We start from the raw sequence: 21094 nt of genomic DNA, 5'->3' as shown, positions 1-21094 counted from the left end.
CACATCTGTGTCCCGGACCCCAATCCCCAGAGCCTGTACACATCAGTGTATATAGCAAATGAGTGAAGATCGCCTAACACAGAAGAGAAGGGATTCAGCATCTTGAGAGTAAATGCTCGTCCTGGGTAGGTGGTCTTACATCCGGCTTCCTGATGGTGAGGCCGGGGGTCCTGACGGACAGCAGACCTTGTGGGCAGAGGCAGAGGCAGCCCCAAACTTCCAATCTCCATAAGACTAAATGTCTCTTGTTCTACCTCCACCCAGTTTGTGCAAACTTGTTACCAGCAGCCACGGGAAAATTTGAAACTGAAAATATTGAAGTTAAAACTCATTTTAATTAACTTCACCTCTTTTAATTTTTGCCAATGTGGCCACTTAAATTTTTTTAAATTATATATATATATATATATATATATATATATATATATATATATATATGGCTCACATTGCGTTTCAGATGCAACCCATGGTTCTAGAATTAACTACTGGAGACTTTCTGTGTTTCTAAATAGTATTTTCCCTGGACTTTCCATCTCACAGGTCACATAGGAAAGAAGAAGCCTAAAACCCTTCTTAACTTCACAAAACAATGAAGTGTCCGCAGGCCACCATGACCCCTAGAACACGGTGATGCCCACCTCATGTTTAGGAATCAGTTTATCAATTCTTAGTGCATAGATCTCCTTATGCCTTCATTAACCATCAAGCTGGGGGCTGTAGTTGATATTGTAACGTCTAAGGCTTTCAGTAAGAGGCAGAGAAGATAGAAAGTAGCAGGGACAACGTTAAAGTCCACACTTAAAATCTAAAGAGCCAGCTTTGAAGGCAGAGACCCGAGGAGGTCCCCAAGGCCTGTGTGAGACCCGGGGGTCCTCAATGGGGTGACTCTATGCGAGGTTGACACAGCTGCAAGACAGCTACTGGGCCTTGGACGGTTTAAACGGAAGCCAGGGTTCCGCCAGCGATATCCCAACCTGGTCCAGAGCTGGACCACGTCATGCGACACTGAGCCAGCCCGGAGAAGGGACTGTCCGGCAGTAGCTCTCTGACCTCCCCGCTCCTCGGGGCTTCTCTGGAAGATAACTGGAGGTGGCTCTGTGACTCACCACAATGACAGACCAACTCAGATGTACCTCCCTGGCCCCAAGATGCTCAAGACTCAGGTGAGTATGACGGGGGAAATCTTATTTTCAGCTACCCATTATTAATAATCGAAAGGCCACAGGACCTGCCCACGTCTTGGAGGAGACCCTCAGCGAGGTGCTCTCCATGAGAAGATGAGAACATGGCTGTTTTCCTCAGGAGCTGAGTCCCACAGTGACTGTGGGCCTCTTCCCAGGAGGCAGCGCCCAGCAGTGAGCTGCAGGAGGGAGCTTGGGAGTACAGAGTGCAGCTACTGTCTGCCGGGGTGGAGCGGCTTTGTCATTTGCTGGAGAGTCACGGCTTCCATGTCCCCATCTTGAAGACTGCCTCCTTGGGTCATGGTCACTGCTAAGCAGTGCAAAGGTGTGAACCTGCACATGTGCACGCACACTGTGTTAGCAACTGACCACAAAGGCCCTACAGATGTGAACACTGTCACGTCAGAAGAAAAGGTCTTTGAATTTGAAATTCCTCCCTTTAGAATTCCTGGCAGTTTAAAAAACTCTGTACGACTGATATGTACCAATTTATAAAGTTTAATAAAAACTTAAAAATATCCACAGATCACAGTAACAGACCATCTGGGTTTCCATGAGGGAACTGGGTGAAAGTGGATCCCGTGGGAGGGGAGTGAGTGGACACCAGGACTGGCCACACCTGCCTGGGGGCCTGTGCTCTTCCCCTGGCCCACTCACTGGGCTGGTCCCCCCAGGTGGGGCCCCGACCACCCTCACCTCATGCCCTGGCCACTAGGCAGGCAGTGCAGGGTCCAGGGGCTAAAGCTCTCAGGAAACCCATTTTCAACAAACAGCTGAAGGCTGGGGCAGGCACATGTGAACTCCTACACCCACTTGATAAGAAAGGGGGGAGGTCTCCACCCCAGGAGTCCTGAAGTCCCTTTATTCCTCTATTGAGCCATCAAATACTTGCCAAGAGCCTCGGCTGCCCTGGGTGTACCAGGGAGGCCACTGGTGGAGTCGCTGCCCTGGGAAGCTGATGTCCTGGTCCTGGCCAGGGAGGCACAAGATGTTTATTTAGTAAATGAGGTCTTCTGACGGAAGGGCAGCCATGGCCACCACAGGACAGGGTGGGGCGAGGGGGAGGGGACGAAATGAAACAGAAGGGACGAGAGAGGGATCACAGGGGCCTCCAGGAAAGCCCTGGCCGCTGAGAGAGCCAGTGTGTCTGAAGGGGCAGCCAGGGAGCCAGAGCAGGCAGAGGGCCACCGAGAAGAGGCCGTGGGGGATGCCCATGTCTGGAGGACCTACTGCAGAGCTGGCTCCTACCCCGACAAGAGACGTGAAGCACTGAAGTCTGCACCAGGAAGGGACAGGCCCAGCCCCCAAGGCTACCTTCTGTCTGGTAGGGAGCAGCCTGCGGGGGCCCGGGGAAGACCACAGAGCCCTGCAGTGACCCACCTGGAGGAAAGCCTGTTGGGGCCCAGGGGGCATGTGGCGGGGCCAGCAGTGGCGGGGGCCTGGAGGCCCTGTGACGGAGGGAAGCAGTTTTGTGGGTAGACTGGATGTGAAACCCGAGAGGAAGGGCGATTCCAGGTTTGGTTTTCACGGGAGGAACAGAAAGTCGGAGCTGCCAGTCACTGAGAGGAAGAAAGCTGTGGGCGGACGAGGTTCTGTCTAGGATGGAGAGAGGAGCCATCCCAAATCTCAGCATGCCCCGGAGAGCACGGAGGACATCCAACTAGACCCAGCTCCTGCACGGCAGGGCCTGTCCTGTGACCGAAGAGAGCTTGGCGGAGGGTCCCCAGGGCCATTCCCAACTCCCTCCCGCAGCACAACCTCAACACTCCTGGGCAACTCCGGGAGCAGGGTGGGAGAGCCTGCTGCCCGGAGGCTGCCCAGAGCCCCTGCATTGCTCTCTCCCTCAGCCTGACTCCACTCCCCAGAGGTAGGAGGCCGGACGGGAACGTCACGCTTCACAAAACCCCACCTCATCCTCCTGGACCATCCGCAGGAAAGCAGACCTGGTAAGCATGTCTGTGGCACACACACCTCGCAGGGGAACCAAGCCAGTGTTCCTGTTCCTTCTCCTCCCCTGCAGCCTCTAGGTGGTGAGTTACAGCTCCCTCTGCTCTGCCCGGCAGCCCTGATTGTTTTAGGTAATGAGGAAATTCCCTGTTCGTTAAATAAGAGCTCTCAGGAAGCCCGACTCTCCCCCAAAACAAATTCTCTTCAGCCAAGGTCACTGCGCCTTACGAGATCACTTAATTAAGGGAAGGAGAGAAGGAATAGCATCAGCGGGCTCCTGGGGTCTGAGAATAAGTCATTTAGCACCCACAAGGCAGCCTCCTCTGCCCATCGCTGCTTTCTTAGCTTCATTAACTTTTTTTTCTTCCAAAGTCAGCCCCGACCCTCTGCAAGCCTCTGCCTCCTGCCGTCATCCATGTGTCCGCAGCATTGATCCATGACAAGGGGGGGGGCATGCGACCAGGAGCCATGTCTCTGTCTGCCAGCTAAGGAAGGCGCACGCTTCTAGAAACGGAGATGGGAAGAATGAACGAAGAGGGGGAGCGGCCAAGGGCACCAGGCCCTGCGGGGCCCCGGAGCACCACCTCCCAGGCTCATCCCCAGTCTCTCAGCGAGCGGCGGAGGCTCACGACACCCATCAGTCCCGTGTCAGCTGAGAGGAAGCCACGCAGTCAGTGTCACTGGGCTCATCCCGTCTGGGCATCCCCTTTAACTGACCCTTGTGCCTTCTTGTGGACCAGCCCCTGTGGTCTCTGGAGCCTCCTTCAAACCCTGAAAGGAACAGATGTGCAGGCCAGGGCGTCTAAGAATGGCGGCCTGCTGTGGAGAGGGTCTGCCCCTGGACCTCGGGGCCGTCTTAACGCCTTCGTGAACGCTGCTCACCAGACGCCTCTCACCTTCTGGGGACACGGTACATTGCACACTAGGGCCCCGTGACAGGACTGGCAGTGAGTGCCGAGCAGAGGTGACCTGGGATCCCACCAGGCCGCAGCACCGTCTGCTGGAGTCGGACCCTCCAGAACTCTGCTGCCTGGCTGGACCTGGTGGTTCAGGCAGCCGCTGCGTTGAAGTCTGGGCTGAAGGGCGCGGGCATGCGGCACAGCCTGCAGCCAACCTGAGCAGAGCCACACGGGCAGGGAACGCGCCGGTGTCCTGTGAAGCTGTCAAGACCACGTGTTGGGTTACGGTACCATGGTGTCACCTGTCCTGTCCTGTCTCCTGTTTCCTTCCCGTCACTGTCCACCTAAGTCAATGGCACCCTCTCTCCTGCCGTCACCTGCACACGGGGTCTGGGGCCAGGCTCCCCCGTTCAGATCCACGTCACCGCTCACCAGCCGCAGCACACTGTGGGCAGGCCGCTGAGCCCCTCTGGGCCCAGGCTCTCACTGGTGGAAAGAGGACGAGAGGAGTATGCGAAGTGGTCGAGTGTGAGGACTAAGGACAGGTGCTCGGCACAGGCCAGGCACACAGCAGGTGCTCACTAAGTCCACGTAAGGTGCCCCAAGGTCTCTGACCTCAAGGGACAGGGCACTAGCTCCCTCTTGCTCTTCTAAACTCTGCCTCTGTTCTGCCTCCTGCTGTCTGGAAGCATGGCGAGCTCTGCTCCTTGACAAACCAGAACCTCCTCCCTCACCTCCTGATGTGCCCAACGTAACTTCCCTTCTGCCTCCTAACCCACGGGAACCCCACTTTCTTCTTGAGAATCCGTCCTGATCTGAACCCCTCACTTACTCTTGGGAGGGCCCACTCCTACCTCTCAAGGTCTTGTCTTAGGCTTTGTTTTCCTGGAAGGCGCAACCCGGATCTGAGACACTTCCTCCCACCCAACCCATGAAGGAAGAGAGGGAGGGAGGGCAGAGGAAAGGAGGGAGGGAAGGAGAGAGGGAGGGGCAGAGGACAGGAGGGAGGGAGGGAGGGAGGAGGGGCAGAGGAAAGGAGGGAGGGAAGGAGGGAGGGGCAGAGGAAAGGAGGGAGGGAGGGAGGAGGGAGGGGCAGAGGACAGGAGGGAGGGAGGGAGGGAGGGGCAGAGGACAGGAGGGAGGGAGGGAGGGAGGGGCAGAGGACAGGAGGGAGGGAAGGAGGGAGGGAGGGCAGAGGAAAGGAGGGAGGGAGGGGCAGAGGACAGGAGGGAGGGAAGGAGGGAGGAGGGGCAGAGGGAGGGGCAGAGGAAAGGAGGGAGGGAGGGGCAGAGGGAGGGGCAGAGGACAGGAGGGAGGGAGGGAGGGAGGAGGGGCAGAGGACAGGAGGGAGGGAAGGAGTGGGGGAGGGGCAGAGGACAGGAGGGAGGGAGGGGCAGAGGGAGGGGCAGAGGGAGGGAGGGAGGGAAGGAGGGAGGGAGGGGCAGAGGAAAGGAGGGAGGGAAGGAGGGAGGAGGGGCAGAGGAAAGGAGGGAGGGAAGGAGGGAGGGGCAGAGGAAAGGAGGGAGGGAAGGAGGGAGGGGCAGAGGAAAGGAGGGAGGGAAGGAGGGAGGGGCAGAGGAAAGGAGGGAGGGAGGGGGGGCAGAGGACAGGAGGGAGGGAGGGAGGGAGGGGCAGAGGACAGGAGGGAGGGAGGGAGGGAGGAGGGGCAGAGGAAAGGAGGGAGGGAAGGAGGGAGGGGCAGAGGAAAGGAGGGAGGGAAGGAGGGAGGGGCAGAGGAAAGGAGGGAGGGAGGGAGGAGGGGGGGGCAGAGGAAGGGAGGGAGGGAAGGAGGGAGGGAGGGAGGGAGGAGGGGCAGAGGAAAGGAGGGAGGGAAGGAGGGAGGGGCAGAGGAAAGGAGGGAGGGAGGGAGGAGGGAGGGGCAGAGGACAGGAGGGAGGGAGGGGCAGAGGGAGGGGCAGAGGAAGGGAGGGAGGGAGGGGCAGAGGGAGGGGCAGAGGAAGGGAGGGAGGGAGGGAGGAGGGAGGGGCAGAGGACAGGAGGGAGGGAGGGAGGGAGGGAGGGGCAGAGGAAGGGAGGGAGGGAGGGAGGGGCAGAGGACAGGAGGGAGGGAAGGAGGGAGGAGGGGCAGAGGAAGGGAGGGAGGGAAGGAGGGAGGGGCAGAGGACAGGAGGGAGGGAGGGAGGGAGGGAGGGGCAGAGGAAAGGAGGGAGGGAGGGAGGGAGGGGAAGAGGACAGGAGGGAGGGAAGGAGGGAGGAGGGGCAGAGGAAAGGAGGGAGGGAAGGAGGGAGGGGCAGAGGACAGGAGGGAGGGAAGGAGGGAGGAGGGGCAGAGGAAGGGAGGGAGGGAAGGAGGGAGGGGCAGAGGACAGGAGGGAGGGAAGGAGGGAGGAGGGGCAGAGGAAGGGAGGGAGGGAAGGAGGGAGGGGCAGAGGAAAGGAGGGAGGGAGGGAGGAGGGAGGGGCAGAGGACAGGAGGGAGGGAGGGGCAGAGGGAGGGGCAGAGGAAGGGAGGGAGGGAGGGGCAGAGGGAGGGGCAGAGGAAGGGAGGGAGGGAAGGAGGGAGGGGCAGAGGACAGGAGGGAGGGAGGGAGGGAGGGAGGGGCAGAGGAAGGGAGGGAGGGAGGGAGGGAGGAGGGGCAGAGGAAGGGGCAGAGGAAGGGAGGGAGGGAGGGAGGGAGGAGGGAGGGGCAGAGGAAAGGAGGGAGGGGCAGAGGGAGGGGCAGAGGACAGGAGGGAGGGAGGGAGGGAGAGAGGGGCAGAGGAAGGGAGGGAGGGAAGGAAAGGCAGAGGAAAGGAGGGAGGGAGGGGAGAGAGGAAAGGAGGGAGAGAGGGAGGGAGCAATCAAGGAAGGAAGGAAAGAGAAGGAAGGGAGGGAGAGAGGGAAGGAAGAACAGAAGGAGGGAGGGAGGAAGAATAGAGGGAGGGAGGGAGAAAGGGAGGGAGGGAGGAAGGGAGGGAGGAAGGGACAGAGTGAGGGACGGAAGAATGAAGAAAGGAAGGAAGGAAGGAAGAAGGAAGGAGAGAGGAAGGGAGGATCAAGGAAGGAAGGAGAGAGGGAGGGAGGAATGAAAGGAGGGAGGGAGGAAGGTGGGAGGGAGGGAAGATGGAGGTCTTGCAGCTCCCGGCAGGCTGGAAGGAGACAGGGATGTCTGCCCTGCCGCAGGACCCCCACCAGGAACCGCCCCCCCAGGAACCTCACTGACCTGACACTGGATGTGCAACTACAAATACTATGGGAGCTTGCACTTCCAGAAGCTCCCTCAGGATCCAGCTTTCCCTAATTAGCATTTTTGTATTGCTTTTTGCTGATGAATGATGCCATAGCTAGCAGAAGGAACTTTCCACCAAATCCTGTTCGCATAAGGACATCAATAGGGCTTTCTGCTTTCAGTGGTCATAAACCACCCTTACTTGTTTGCAACAATTTAATTAAATACAATTAGCTCTAGTTTGTTTTGGCAACCTATTAATGTCACAATTGAATATAAATAGACTCATGAAAAGATTATAATTAATAAATCCTTTACACTACTGTAGAATTACTCACTTGCTCTTCTTGCCAGAAATACTTAACAGCATTTTTGAAGTATGTTAATGAGGACAGTTAAAAAGAGATGATAAAGTTTTATCAAAGAACTCGGCCAGGCTCCTGCCAGGCTTTGGACCTCTTTGGTGAGAGCCAGTGCTGGCTGGGTACAGTTCTTGGGAGACTTGAAACACTATCAGCCAACACATGTCACCTGTGATGTCTTCAACCAGCGGCTGGAACAGTCCTTGTCTCAGGCTGGCACAGTGCCCTGGAGTCTTAAGGCACGAGAGCGGACCACCGAAGTGGACCACTCTGCTCAGGCCCAAGCATGACACACCGTGTTACTTACAGTTCTTACTACGCAAAGACAACATCCTATACTCAGAGTAGGGATACAGGGTACACAGAAGACAGGCGGTGCCCCGGGACGGATCCCAGGGACATCCACATACAGTTCTGTTTATCAACATGGGCCTGGGCTTCTTAGGAGCTGGTCCTATGATGAAGGCATAGTAGAATATTTATTTTAATTACAAAACAATTAATAAAAAAGGGGGCGGAGGGTGTATCTTAGTAGTAGAGAGCAGGCTCAGCACACTTGAGGCACTGGGTTCAACAGAGAAAAATAATAAAATGGTACAGCGCGTGAGAAACTACAATTCACGGTATAAATGTCAGAGGGCAGGAGCCTTTTTCATGAACTCCTAATAGGGTCACAGTCCCACCCGAGAGCCACAGCACAGCAGTGCTGACCCTGGGACCGGAGAGTTGGTGGTTAGGTGTTGGAGTCCACTCGTCAGGCTTCTCCACCACCAGCCTCTGAACAGTGCCCTCAGTGACAACTGTACCTAGAGGACACGCCAGGGCCACCTGCTCAGAGACTTGGTTGTGATCACAACTGAGTAGCTAAGTTCAGGTTGTAAAATTTCCGCGTGCACCCTTTCAATACCATGAGATAGAAGGTGCCTGTGTCCGAACCAAGCAGTCCCCTGTTTGGTCTGAGCTCTGACATCCACGTAAGTGTTTACAATAACAAGGTAAGCAACACAAAGGGGCCACCTGTGTCCACCTGCTATGGCACCCAGGTCTACTCTCTTCCCGGAGTCTCGACGGTAGGGAATTTAGACATGGGAACCTTATTTCACGGGTGGAGCAGGAGACTTGCACTGACTCACGCACACCTTGCACTAGTAAGGACTACAATGACAGGGGGAGGTGTGGTCTCTGGGTTGTCTGTTACACCCCGCTGCTCCTTCCCCATGGACTGCTCAGGCTGAGAGCGGCCAGCCTCAAGTCTCCTAGGCCCAGACCAACCCGTGACCCAGTTCCCAAGATGCAAGCAGATGCCAAGCCTACGGGGTGTTTGCCCCGCTCGGGAGCCATCCCCGTCCTCGGCATTGCCTGCCTTACTGTTTAAACCACTACGTTTTAAGTGGACAGTATGGTCCAGTTGGATGGACAGCCCAGATCAGGAAGAGACCTTATGTTTCATCTCACAAGGAGACCGGTGAGCCCGTGTGTACAGAATGTGTGTAGAGCAGGTGTCGGGAGCTGGCAGTTCTTGGGGGAGGGGTGTTTGATTTTTTAAAAGAGATTTTTATGGTTATTTTTAAAGTCTTTTTTCTTTGTTTTAGTTACACATAACAGTAGAATGCACTTATGCACTTTGATAGACATAAATGGGGTATGATTTCTCATTTTTCTGATTGTACACGTAGCAGAAGAGCCATGCGCCGTGTATGTACATAAGGTAACAATGTCTTGTTTCATTCTACTGTCCTTCCTATTCCCTATCGCCTCCCCTCCTCGACTCCCCTCCACCTGATCTAAGGTGACTCTGTTCTTCCGTAGTGCCCCCCACCACCACTTATTGTGAATTAGCTTCCACATATCTGTGATTGTCTTGAAGCCATCCCTGTCCTGCTTCTTAACTCAGGGCCTGCAGGGCTAGGCTTGGAAGGATTCAGAGGTTGAGCTGGGTTCACACAACAGGCTGTAACCGCTCGCACTGCCTGTGACGGCATCACTGCGGGAGGAAGGGCTATGAGCCCGGAGACCGCCATCCCCGGCCAGGGGCCACTTCCAGAACAGAGGAAGGTATTTATCTGGACAGTGACAGGAAGTGGAAAGGAAGATTTCTGGTCTGATTACACAAGCAGTTCCTACAACATGTTATTGGGCTGTAGGCCTGGCGAGTTTTATTTGAAAGACAGCAAATTCAATATTTCAGCAAAAAGACGCTGCGGCCAATGATCAAATCACTTACCAGGAAAGGTCAGCCCACTTTACAATATTCTACATAATTTATAAAGTCTCAACATGATAAATGCCAAAAAATCTTATCAAAAAAAGCCAAACTGTAGTTGGAGAGAATTCTTTTCCGCTGTGAATGATTTATAACTCCAATTTTAAGTATAGCAGAAAAATCTGAACTGAGAGCCAATCTGATAAATGCAGATTTACCCTGTGCTGCTACTTCCTGGTATGGAGCACAAAAGGCGCTCCCAAGTCTGAAGGGAGGGAGGGAGGGAGGAAGCAACTTGGAAACTGGAGGCCTATTCAAGGTACTTGCAGACGGAGTGCTGTCCAGGAGTAAAGGAGAGAAAGCGCACTCCCAGCCAGGCCTGTGTGCACAAGCAGAGGAAGACCAGGGCATGACTCTGCCATAACTCCCCCGCCCGGCATGCTGCAGACCACACAAAACGCCGAAGGACAGGCCTGCCCGGCAGCCGCAGTGTGGTGGCCCTCCACATAGCAGGCACTGGGTGGTTTCCATCCATCAAGATGCCTGGCTGAGATCCCTGCAGGCAGAACTTGTCCAGGTGCAAGGAACAGCCCACAGAGTCCACAGATGGCCAGCGCTTCCTGCCCACCTTCCCCATGAGCACCCACACTGTGCCCGTGCCAGGGGGCAGCAGGAGTGGCCACAGAGCACTGCCCTGCAGATGCTGTCCTAGCCCAGGAAGGAGGAGGGGCCTCACAGCAGGCCCTGAGGGACCCCAACCACTATTCAGAGGCCACAGAAGTCCCCAGGTGGCCCTCTCCTGCCGGATGGATGGCCATGAATGACCCAGGTCACTTGTTCCTTGAGGGTTTCTCCTGGTTGGTAGGATGGGAAGACGTCCCACCTCACGAGGCTACGGCAAGGATTTTAGATGTCCAGTACCACCCACTCGTTCATTCAGCAAGCATTTGCCCGTCCTCCGTGTCTGACTCTGTTCCTGGCATGGGAGACGGCCAAGCCTCTCCCTTCACAGAGCTATAATCTGGTGGGGATCTCAGAACTCAGTGTTACCCAGTGTTACAAAATACATGTTTATTACTTCTGGGGAAGCATGATTCTCTGCACCTAGGAGTGGTCAATAAACATTTGTTAAATACCAAGTATTAAATGTGTTGTATTTTTAAAAATTATTCTCCTTGGGCTTTGAGTTAAAGATACAGAGCTTCCTTTAATAGGAGAGCCAGTGACTTAAAATCAACACTAGCTACATAGCTCATCTTTTAGGGCACAAGGATAATAATGCAGAGGTGAGAAAGTCCTGGGGCTCCGAGTCTGGCTGGAGCCAGGCGGCTGCTTCTCTGGTAATTAACGGAGTTGATCTTCTTTGTGACACTGGGCGCTTCCCCTCTGTCTCACCTAGTTCTCCATCTATCATCACCTCTGGGCACTGATAAGGCAGCCTTCACATGGGGAAGCAGTAAGTAGGAAAATAAATCTTGCTTTTGCTTTAATTGGACTGATACAAAATGTGTTTTAACTGGGGCAGGACCTCTGGTCATCCTGGGCCACTGGCCTGTCTCCAGTCTGGACTTGTTCTGCTCCCCTGGCAACCCAGGGGACCCCTGACCTCTTCCCACCAGTCGACCTCCTCACCAGGCTTCAAAACCCCACACAAGATCACCCACTTCACGAGGGCGTCCAGAGTTGTGATCTCTGTTCAGAATGAACTGCTCTCTGTTTTAAGATCACCCACATGCCGCTCAGTTACTGCCTATATCACAAGCAGGTTCGCACTCAGGTGTGGAGTCAGAGAGGAACGGGGAAGGAGTCAACATTTCCTGGGGAAAAAAAAATAAGTCTTGCAGCTCTCAGCAGTCAGAATTGTCTGAAACCACTATGAAAACAAAGGTAGCTACCGCAAATGGGTGACGCTTTCCACTTCAACGGGATTTAATTAAAATGGTGTTCATTTCTTGTTTAAATAAAAAGGGTATTGTGGAATGCTTCTCCACCACCTTTATTTTTTTATTTTTTTTATTTTTTGGATAAAGAGGAACTCTGAAGATGCTCAGCCGATTGACCCTCATCAGGGATGGTCTACGGCTCGACACCTGCACGCCCATGTCGATCATGTGATAGACAGTGTGGAGAGGACAGGGAAGACTCCAAGATCTCATCCAGGCCCTGCAGGAAAGACCACTGTTATAGATCACGTGGGCCTGAGAAGGATGGAAGTAGGGGCTGGCAACACGCACACCCTAAATTTGCCCTTCCCGCTAGACAATCCTGGGAGCAGCTGTCAAAAGTGTCACCCTACCAATGTTCACCCAGTGACCTGGTTCCCAGACATCTCCCCAGGATGGGGAGCCCTGCACTTCCTGCAGACGAGGAGCCGTGAGAAGCTACCAAACCAATTCAAAGACTTCATCCGGGAAACTTCCAAATGGCACGTTCACATCTTCATCGTTTTATTTCCAAAAAGGGGCTTGAGTTACTGATTTTTTTTCACTACAGTATCTGCTTTTTAAATTCTGAGTTCCATGAAGACCAGTCTCCAAACAGAATTTCTGAACAGAAATGGTTTTCAAACCCCCTGACCACAGTGCCCAGAAGAGGTGGAACATCTAGTTCCCACCTGTTCCTGCTTCCCGGCGGGAAATTCCCAGATGACGAATTCTGAGAAAGAAGTATTTATCAATCACTAATTATTTCTACCAGACATGATGAGCCAACTGACAGGTTCCTGGGTTATAAAATGATTCCCCTAGGAATATAAAAATTTTTAAATGTCACCTATCACGAGAGAATGCTGTGGGGGTTCACAGGCAGAGAATGAATGCTGTTGCCATATAAGGGCTGCCACACAGCACATTGTACAGTGGTGACAGACACGTCGGTCAGCCGTAAGAATGTGCCTTAACCATCTCTGAGTCTACCTTTGCCATTCAGGAATGAGTGAGATTCTCCTGCTGTGGTTTAGATATGAGGCACCCGCCAAAAGTCCATGTGTGAGAAAACGCAGGCATGTTCAGGGGTGAGTATGATTCCGTCATAGGAGCTGTGACCTAACAGGTGGATTGATCCACTGATGTGAGGACCTGGGTGGTAACTTCAAGGGTACAGTATGGCTACAAGAGGTGGGTCACTGGGGGGCATGCCTTTAGGGTGTCTATTCTGTCTCTGGAGAGAAGAGTTCTCTCTCTCGGCTTCCTCATCGTCAACGTCCTGAGCTGCTGACTCCTCCATGCCCTTTCTGACATGATGTCTGCCTCACCTCAGGCCCGAGAGATGGAGCTGGCCATCGATGGACTCAGACCTCTAAAACTTTTCCTCCCTCTACATTGCTCCTGTCAGGTATTTAGTTGCATTTAAGAAAAGCTGACCAAATCATCTAGTTGTCCGGAAAAAAAAAATCAAACAAAAAATTTTGAAAATTTAAGTGCAGAATGTGCCAATATGCATCACCTCTAGTACATAGTTCACCCGAGAAGACCTAATTGATAATGAGGAAACTCACCAAACCAACATTAATTTATAATTAAAAAGCAAAGACCACAGCAATTGAAAATCATTAGCAACTTGAGACAACACTCACGATACACGGATGACGCATTATCCTTCCTGAAATTGGATGGATCCTAATTATTTGCAGTGTTTCCAAGAGCTAACAGCCAGCTTTCCTGGTTCAACACGAAGTCGAGAAAGCTCAGTGAACCCTTGTGATGGGTCATTTTCTAGCAGAATGATAACTTGGTTTACTAATAAGTTGTCTTTATTCTTACACCAAATTAACGAACATGAAATCGTGAATCATTTGCCCCAAAGAACAAAGAAGAAAGCTCGGGTTGCAAGACAGATTTATAACCCACCAGTGGGCTACAAGCTGGGTTTGAGAACTTTAATAAAAGATTAAATTAAGAGTTTTATACAGGCATTGCTGTGCTGCCTGGTGCTTATCTCTGTTTTATTACACTGACTGATTACTATTTCTCCCAAACCTTAATCTAAAATAAAATTAATTGATTTTTAGCTGAGATTCACATGAGACCTCTGATCACCAGGCTGGCTTCACCGGGCGAAACCTCTGCTTCTGGAAGGCCCGGCAAAGCACTGGGGGCTGTGAGGGCTAAGCCGCGCGGTGCTCCATCCTGTGGGACATTCCTAGGTAGGACCGGAGCGCCACGGCAGGAGGGCAGGCTGAGAAGGTGGGCCCGGGGCGTGTCTTCTGGGCCCACTACCTGTTCAGCGCACTCACCAGGGACCACGAGAGGCAGGCGTGGGAGACAGCCTTGGCTGAGGCTGTACCTTGACGGTCTGCAGGTAGGAGAGCCCTTAGTGTCAGTCTGGCCCACCTGACTCTTACCAGGTGAGGAAGTGACACATCCGCGTACGTTTCTGGCCTGCCTTGGAATGTCTGTGGTTGGCTCGCCCGGGCCCATCTCAGGGGCCCCACGCGCAGCATTTCCCAGTGCCAGGCCCCCGGGCTTGCTCCTTCCTGTTGCCCTGAAGGCCTTGCCTTGCACCTAGGAAACCACCCGGAAAACTGTCCAGTGGTCTCAGCCCCAGGCTCCTTTAAATCACAAAGGTCATTCCATGCTCAGTCCCACTGCTCCAAATGGGTCAGATGAACAAGTTGGAGCAGTCAGAACCTCATCAGCTAACAGAAGGCAGGAAGGAGCCCAGGAACAGCCCCCCAGCCCTGCTCCCCCAGCTGGGGGAGATCTGCAGCCTCCCACTCCCACACCGGTTCCTCCTCGTATGACATCACAGGAGGCGACGTGGTCCCTTCCCACCAGTGTTTGAATGTGGGAGGGGAGGAGGTTCTAGTCTCTGAGCACCTACTTCCTGAATTTCACCTTCCTGGGCTGACTCAGTGGGAAGCGTGCCCGCTGAGGGGAGTCTCAGCAGGAAGACTTTCCCCGCTGGGAGTGGTTCCGCTAATCGGGGAGGTGACATCTTCCCTGGAAGCCCGTGACTCCGTCGGCCCACTCTTGGGACGCTGGCCCACCCCACAGGCTGGGGCTCCTTACTGAGTGACGCGGAGCCACGGTAGCAGGGAAGGTCAACCAGGGTGCCCCGGAGCTGGCTGCCAGGAGGGGCATGCCCAGAAGAGCGTCCCTGAGGGTGGGGGGCAGCCTTCCCTCCTGTGGACCCCTCAGGGCGGCCCCTGGTCTGACCCTTCCCTGCACCAAGCAGGGATCTGCATCAGGAAAACCTCTCCGAGTCCAGCCCTCCTCTTTCCTTTCTCTAGGACTTCATTTCAGGAAGGAGAAAGAAACGATGGGCCAAGGGAGCTTCCCGTGTGCTTGGAGGACATTTTCTTTGGGAATTTAATTAATTCATACCAACCATTAATGAAATCATTCATTTTCTCTTTACCCTAAAGAAAGAAAGAAAAAAACCTGCTCATCTGCCGTTACATCCTCTCTGGATTTTTCTCTTGCTCTCCAAAGACTTGGAAAGTAAAAGAACCGTCCCATTTACTAAGGGAAGTTTCCTCTTGGGTCTCTCAACACCAGTGTTTTTCAACTCGACGGTGATGGGGCAGTGCCCGTCCTGTGACTAGCAGTCAGAGGGACTTAATGTCTGACTACGCTTGGAAGTAATTAGTAACGTTCTGTCACACGACTCTGCATCGAGAGGTCAATGAATCGCAAACACACACAGACACATACGCATCTCATCTTACACTTACACACCCACTCACTCACACTCAAGTGGTAGCACCAAAGGGAGAGTTGAAGACCCCTCCCCTAATGACTGAAAGTGCTTCCTGAGCACCCACTGTATGCTAAGTCCCTCGGTGGGGAAAAGAAGAAGGGCGAATTGCACCAGATTCCAGAATTGCCTTGACAAACCCTTCTCAATGCCCGTGATTTGAATAGATGCTGTAGATGCTGAAATCTAAATTTAAACAAAGAAAAGTCTGGAAAATCTTCATGGTACAAAACCAGACCTCTCAACCGCAGATCCTTCCAGAAGGCGTGGGTGCCGCCAGTCTCTAAGAGCAGGACACCCAGTGCACAAGAGCTTCCCCGGCAGCCCACCAACGCTGATCCCTGGGGCATCTCAGGGCCCAGGGTCCAGGAAGCACAACTCAAGGAAGCCGGCCTAGACATCTCACTACATCAAGGCTCCAAGGAGGAAAAGCGCCTCCCAGAATTGTCTTACCGATGCCCCCTTATCGATTCTTTAACTAGAAATACCGTTTGGCATATTTCTAATTTTACCATGAAAACTCTTTATGCCTAACATGTTCAGCTTTTCATTAAAAAGCAAAAGACGTTAATGCCGATCATGAATCAAAAAAAAAAAAATGCAGAATTACAGGGAGTCAAAGTGTAACCATTCCAGCCTTGCCCTGGAGGTAGCCAGTCCACGAACACACTGTCCCCTTCCAGTCTGACATTTGTTTTGTGCATGCACAAGTATGATTTTTTTTCTTCTAAAATCATTCTCCACAGTGTACTCTGTTCCCTGTTTTCTTCGCTCAGTGAGACATCCTGGGTGTTTCTCCACGTCAGCACACATACGCACATCTCGGCCTGTGCAGTGGCGACAACAGTGGAGATGCGCCACGATTCCCTTTACCAATAGGAGTTTGATGGAGGTGAAACTTTCTCTTATTTTTTTTTTTTGCAATTAAAACCATCATTGCAATGACTGAACCTTAACAAGTATACATCCTCTCACACTCATCCAGTAATCTTGGTAGTAGCCTTCTGGAGATAGAAATGTGTGTAGAGGCTTACCCATTTCACACGTTGAGAGACAGTACCAAATGATTTTCAAAAAAATGGTTCACCTGTGTGGACGTACTTGAACTCTGAGGTTTTCACACAAGGCATAAAATGGAAAGAATTTTAAAAATGAGCTCAAATTATCATCTCAAACGAATTTTAAGAAATTAGCAACTGAACATGAGCATTCATTTGTGCTAATTCTTGATGTCTTTGTTTGCAGTGTGGTATAACAGCTGTTTTTCTTAACTGTGAACTGAAGCTGTAGGCTTGAGGTCAAGTCAGTAATCATGGGTGCAGTATGGTACAGTTTCTGGTACATTCACAGGATTGATAAGAAATGTTGATTTGCCTCTCTACTTGGTTTCGATGTTTGGGGGTTTTAGCAAATGTCCATAGCTGAGTTCTGACTCTAGGAGGAGGTCAATATCATCAATCAGAGGATCAATGGATTATCACTACACCAGCTTACACCAGATAACAGCCTGTCTGCTCTAATCCTCCGACCCATTCACTACGCTTAGCCACCTGCTCTGGGAGGCATTCTTAAAAAGCCAGTATGTACCACTGGTATGTCCACTCTTCCTTTTATGTTAAAATTACAAGACCAGCCCTTTATTGTAATGTATCTTGGTATTCTAATGCATATTCCTTAAGTAGCTTTGTAGAAAGCAATTTTTAATAGCAAGGTAAAACTAAGTATAAAGAATATAAGAATGCTTTCGAATAATTTAACAAACATGCCATACATTAAAATGGATGGTGACGTTCAGTATGTAATAAATTAAGTCCTCAATGAATACTTCTCACACACACAGTTTGTTTAATGTAGCCTTAAATCCTGTCGAGTATAAATTACATAGATGATTCTATTTAGGGTAGTCTTTCTTTATATCAATTCCACACACTCCTGTCAATAAAATAGCAATGACTCAAGAATCAGTGATTCATTATATACTTATGACTCCTTGTCTCCTGTAATTTATCTACACAATCTTAAATCACCAAAGAACCTCTTCTTGCCGAAGAATTTTGAGATGATCCCTATTTTATTAAGTTTTAAGGCCACCCCCTACACATCTACCCACACACCTAAATCTAAGTCACCATTAAAGCTGCTGCCATAACTCATACCTCCATAAGGAGGAGAAGCTAACCTCAAATTAGAAGGCTACGTTTGGCACGCCATTCATCCCTTCACACCTGTTACGCACACACACGCGGGTGAGCACGCAAAGCTGAAGCTGCCAGCTCTAATTACCTGCCACAACACAAACACAACTCTGAGTTTTCACACAGAGTGCCGTGTCCTCCTGAGAGCATCACCGTGGAAAACACCAGGCACAAACACCCTTCAGGTTACCTGACCACCTACATCATTCCCCAAACAACAACCGGATCTGGCCCAACGTTAAATCACTGAAATTACGAAATCTGTTAATCTACAGCCCTTTTGACTCATTTATAATTTTGAAATTCACTTTCATTTGATTGACTGTTTTAATCTTCCTTAACTAGTGCGTTAAGTGAAAACAAATGACGCATTCCTAATACCATAAATATGAAAAATAGGAAGGGCTTAGAGACTGCGGGCGAATCCATTAAAACCCGTCAGCTTTCTAGTTAACACATCCTCATTCTGTTTGTGTACAAACCCACCGCACCGAGAAGACAGATCACAAATTCACGGCCTCACACAAACAGGGTCCCAGTTCCATGGGATGACAGCAGAAATTGGCCCAGGCCTCTCACCATTTCCCCTAAAGGACCCTGGCCGGCTGTGCCTTCCAGGTGCAGCACACACAGGAGGGGCACGAGGCGTCCACTTGCACTCCTCTGTCAGCGCGGCCCATTATTTCTGGAGACTGAAATTGGCTGCGTGCGGTGGGAGCGCCATCAATCTCCCGTGAGGAGGGGACGGGAAGCCGCCTGTGGGAGGCTGGGAGGGGGCAGCCATTCCTCCCAGGTGAGGGCGGCCGTGCAGCCCCCTCTCCCCCTCGGCTGGCTCGGGCGCGAGTGAAAGATTTGTCATTTTGCACATTCCTCGGATACTTGGTATGCACGCGGAGTCCGCCTGCGCCTGCTTCATGAAGAGGCGATTTTTCAAGCTTAGGCAAATGCAGCAGACCCGGGCACGGCCGGTGCCTCGTTCTTTCTCATCATGTCACTTGTTTTAACCGATTTGAGAAAATGAGATTATGTTTTTCCTTCTTGCTCATTTATCCAGCTATTTATTTATTTATTTGCTCATTTAGGGGTGGGTTGTCGCAGATGACTGGCCCCGATTTCTTTCTTGTTTTCATACACATTTCATTACCGTCCTTGAAGATTTAAGACCCACCAAGGAAAACGTCACCATGCTCACCCCCCAAAAAAAGCCTATTCGTATTCTTAAAATCAAAACAGAAGACTGTATTAAAGAGACTGAAATAATCTAGAATATTGCTCGGACCAAGATCTATTACTTTAATCTTTGGAGCTATTGTTGAAAACCCAGGAAAGTTGAATAATCATATTTTGTAGAACCACTGGACTTGCAGTTTAATATCATTTTAATCTCTGCATCTAAAAACGGGTCTTTATAATTTCTTCATTTCTACAGTGAAGCTGAGATGGGTCTCCCAATGTCAGCACGTGGGTTTGGCCCTGGCTCTAGTGCTGCAGATTCCTGGGTATCTGACGGCCAGCTCTTCCATGCTGGTTGGTAACACACAGATTCAAGGGCAGAGAATGGGAAAACAAGCACTGGGCTTAATTTCATCACAGAACCCCACCTGTACTTCTCACATAACAGATATGATGTTTTAATAGAAATCCTAAAGACAGGGGCTGGGGATGTGGCTCAAGCAGTAGCGCGCTCACCTGGCATGCATGCGGCCCGGGTTCCATCCTCAGCACCACATACAAAAAACAAAGATGTGTGTCTGCCGAGAACTAAAAATAAATATTAAAATTCTCTCTCTCTCTCTCTCTCTCTCTCTCTCTCTCTCTCTCTCTCTCTCTTTAAAAAAACAAAAGAAATCCTAAAGACAAGAGTTTTCTGCTACACATAATAGCCTTAAACTGCTATGAAAAAAAAGAGAGAGAAAAACAAACCTGTACGCTAACTGATTGGTAATAAACAATACGAGTGCTCATGGTAAACTGTACCATGTCTATGATTACACAGTGCATAAAGATAAACAGTATTTGGTGGTTATGTTGTAGCCATGTTTCATGTGATTTAAAAAAAAAAGAAAAAGAAAAAAACCAGACTTTTAAAAAAATATATTTTTTAATTGTAGATGGACAGAATACCTTTATTATGGATCAAACCGAGTGCCTCACACATGCAGATGAGTGCACTACCAGGGAGCCACAACCCTTTAGGGAGGGGGTCCTAGCTTGGTGCACTCTTAGCTATGTGCCCATTCAGCACCCCTGGCTCGCAGGTGGTTGTCTGCCAAGAGGGATGCCAGTAATGACCGACACTTAGGAAGAGCTTTACAGTTTACAAAGGGGTTTCTGGGAAGTCATCGTATTTACATCCTCCACGTATCTCCAGATGGGAAATGAGCTCAGAGAAAAAAGTCAATTGCCCAAGGTCACCTCACTCATGTTAAGTGACAGAGATGGCAGCCAGTCCTGAGCTCTGCTGTCCCCTGTCCAAGTGCCACCTCCCAGGATGGGCTGAACACTCCAAGAGGCCCATGCATAGGCATATCATGAATATTGTATTATTCACCTCCTTGAAGAGGCCATTCCATGCGTTCCCCTCCCGTGGTCCCAGGTCTCTGGGCAGAAATCAGATGGACTGACTCCCGTTGGAATTGCAGCCATTGGTTCTGAGTCCAGTCACCCAGCCCCTGTGAACTTCTGTCTCCAAGGCAAAGTGGGTGGGGGTCCAGGAGGTGGGGGTCACAGCCACTTGCAGAACATGAAACCCAGTTGGAATGAACCCTTCCCACGCCTTGTCTCTCGGGAATCCTTTCGGTTAGTGTGGCCATGAAGGCAGATTCCCCGAGTTCTGTGCACGACCCTGTCACAAGTCAAAGCATTTTCTGCCCGGGGAAGATTCGTGATTAAGGGACGTTACTTCCACCTGGACACCCAAGCTCCAGGGTCAGCGGTTCTGCCTGGGGCTGGACCAGGGCGCCGGAATCAGAGCAGCAAGGCAGGCTGAGGGGAGCTGGAGCCGCCTGCCTGCCCCTCTGCCGGACCCTGACCCCGCACCGGCCACCCGCCTGGCTCCCGACGGCCTGGCCGCTCTGGACACTGCAACTCCTCCCGGCGGGTCCGAAGCGCGAGCCGCAGCACGGGCGCCGCCTGCAGCCTGGTGCTGCTGAGCATCTCCTGCACCTGCTCGCCAGCCCTGGGCGGGCGCAGCTGCTGGCGGGGAGCTGTGGATGCTGCTGCAGGGCTGTACCCCAACCCCGGGGCGTCCAGGCCGCAGCAGAGCTGGGCCGAGCCGCTGGACCGCAGCAGGGGAAGGAAGCCGTGCGAGGGGGTGGAGGACATTTGGGGAGGGTGGAGGGCCCGAAGCAGTCCCCACGGAGGTCAGAACTGGGGCGCGCAACTGGTCCCCAGAGGGCGGCCGCGGAGGGTGAAGGTGGGGGCGCAGGGAAGGTAAGAGAG

The 21094-nt window shown here is 52.0% G+C and overlaps 1 protein-coding gene across 1 annotated transcript in view; it reads right to left on the bottom strand.

The window, feature by feature from the left end:
• The window catches only part of Tafa1 (TAFA chemokine like family member 1), a 601800-nt gene that overhangs the window by 373133 nt on the left and 207573 nt on the right, over positions 1-21094 (bottom strand). The window lies entirely within an intron of this gene.

This window comes from Urocitellus parryii, chromosome 16 (genome assembly GCF_045843805.1).
Source record: "Urocitellus parryii isolate mUroPar1 chromosome 16, mUroPar1.hap1, whole genome shotgun sequence".
Lineage (NCBI taxonomy): Eukaryota > Metazoa > Chordata > Mammalia > Rodentia > Sciuridae > Urocitellus > Urocitellus parryii.
The sequence above is the reverse complement of the archived record's forward strand: the minus strand, read 5'-3'. Positions and strand labels throughout refer to the sequence as shown.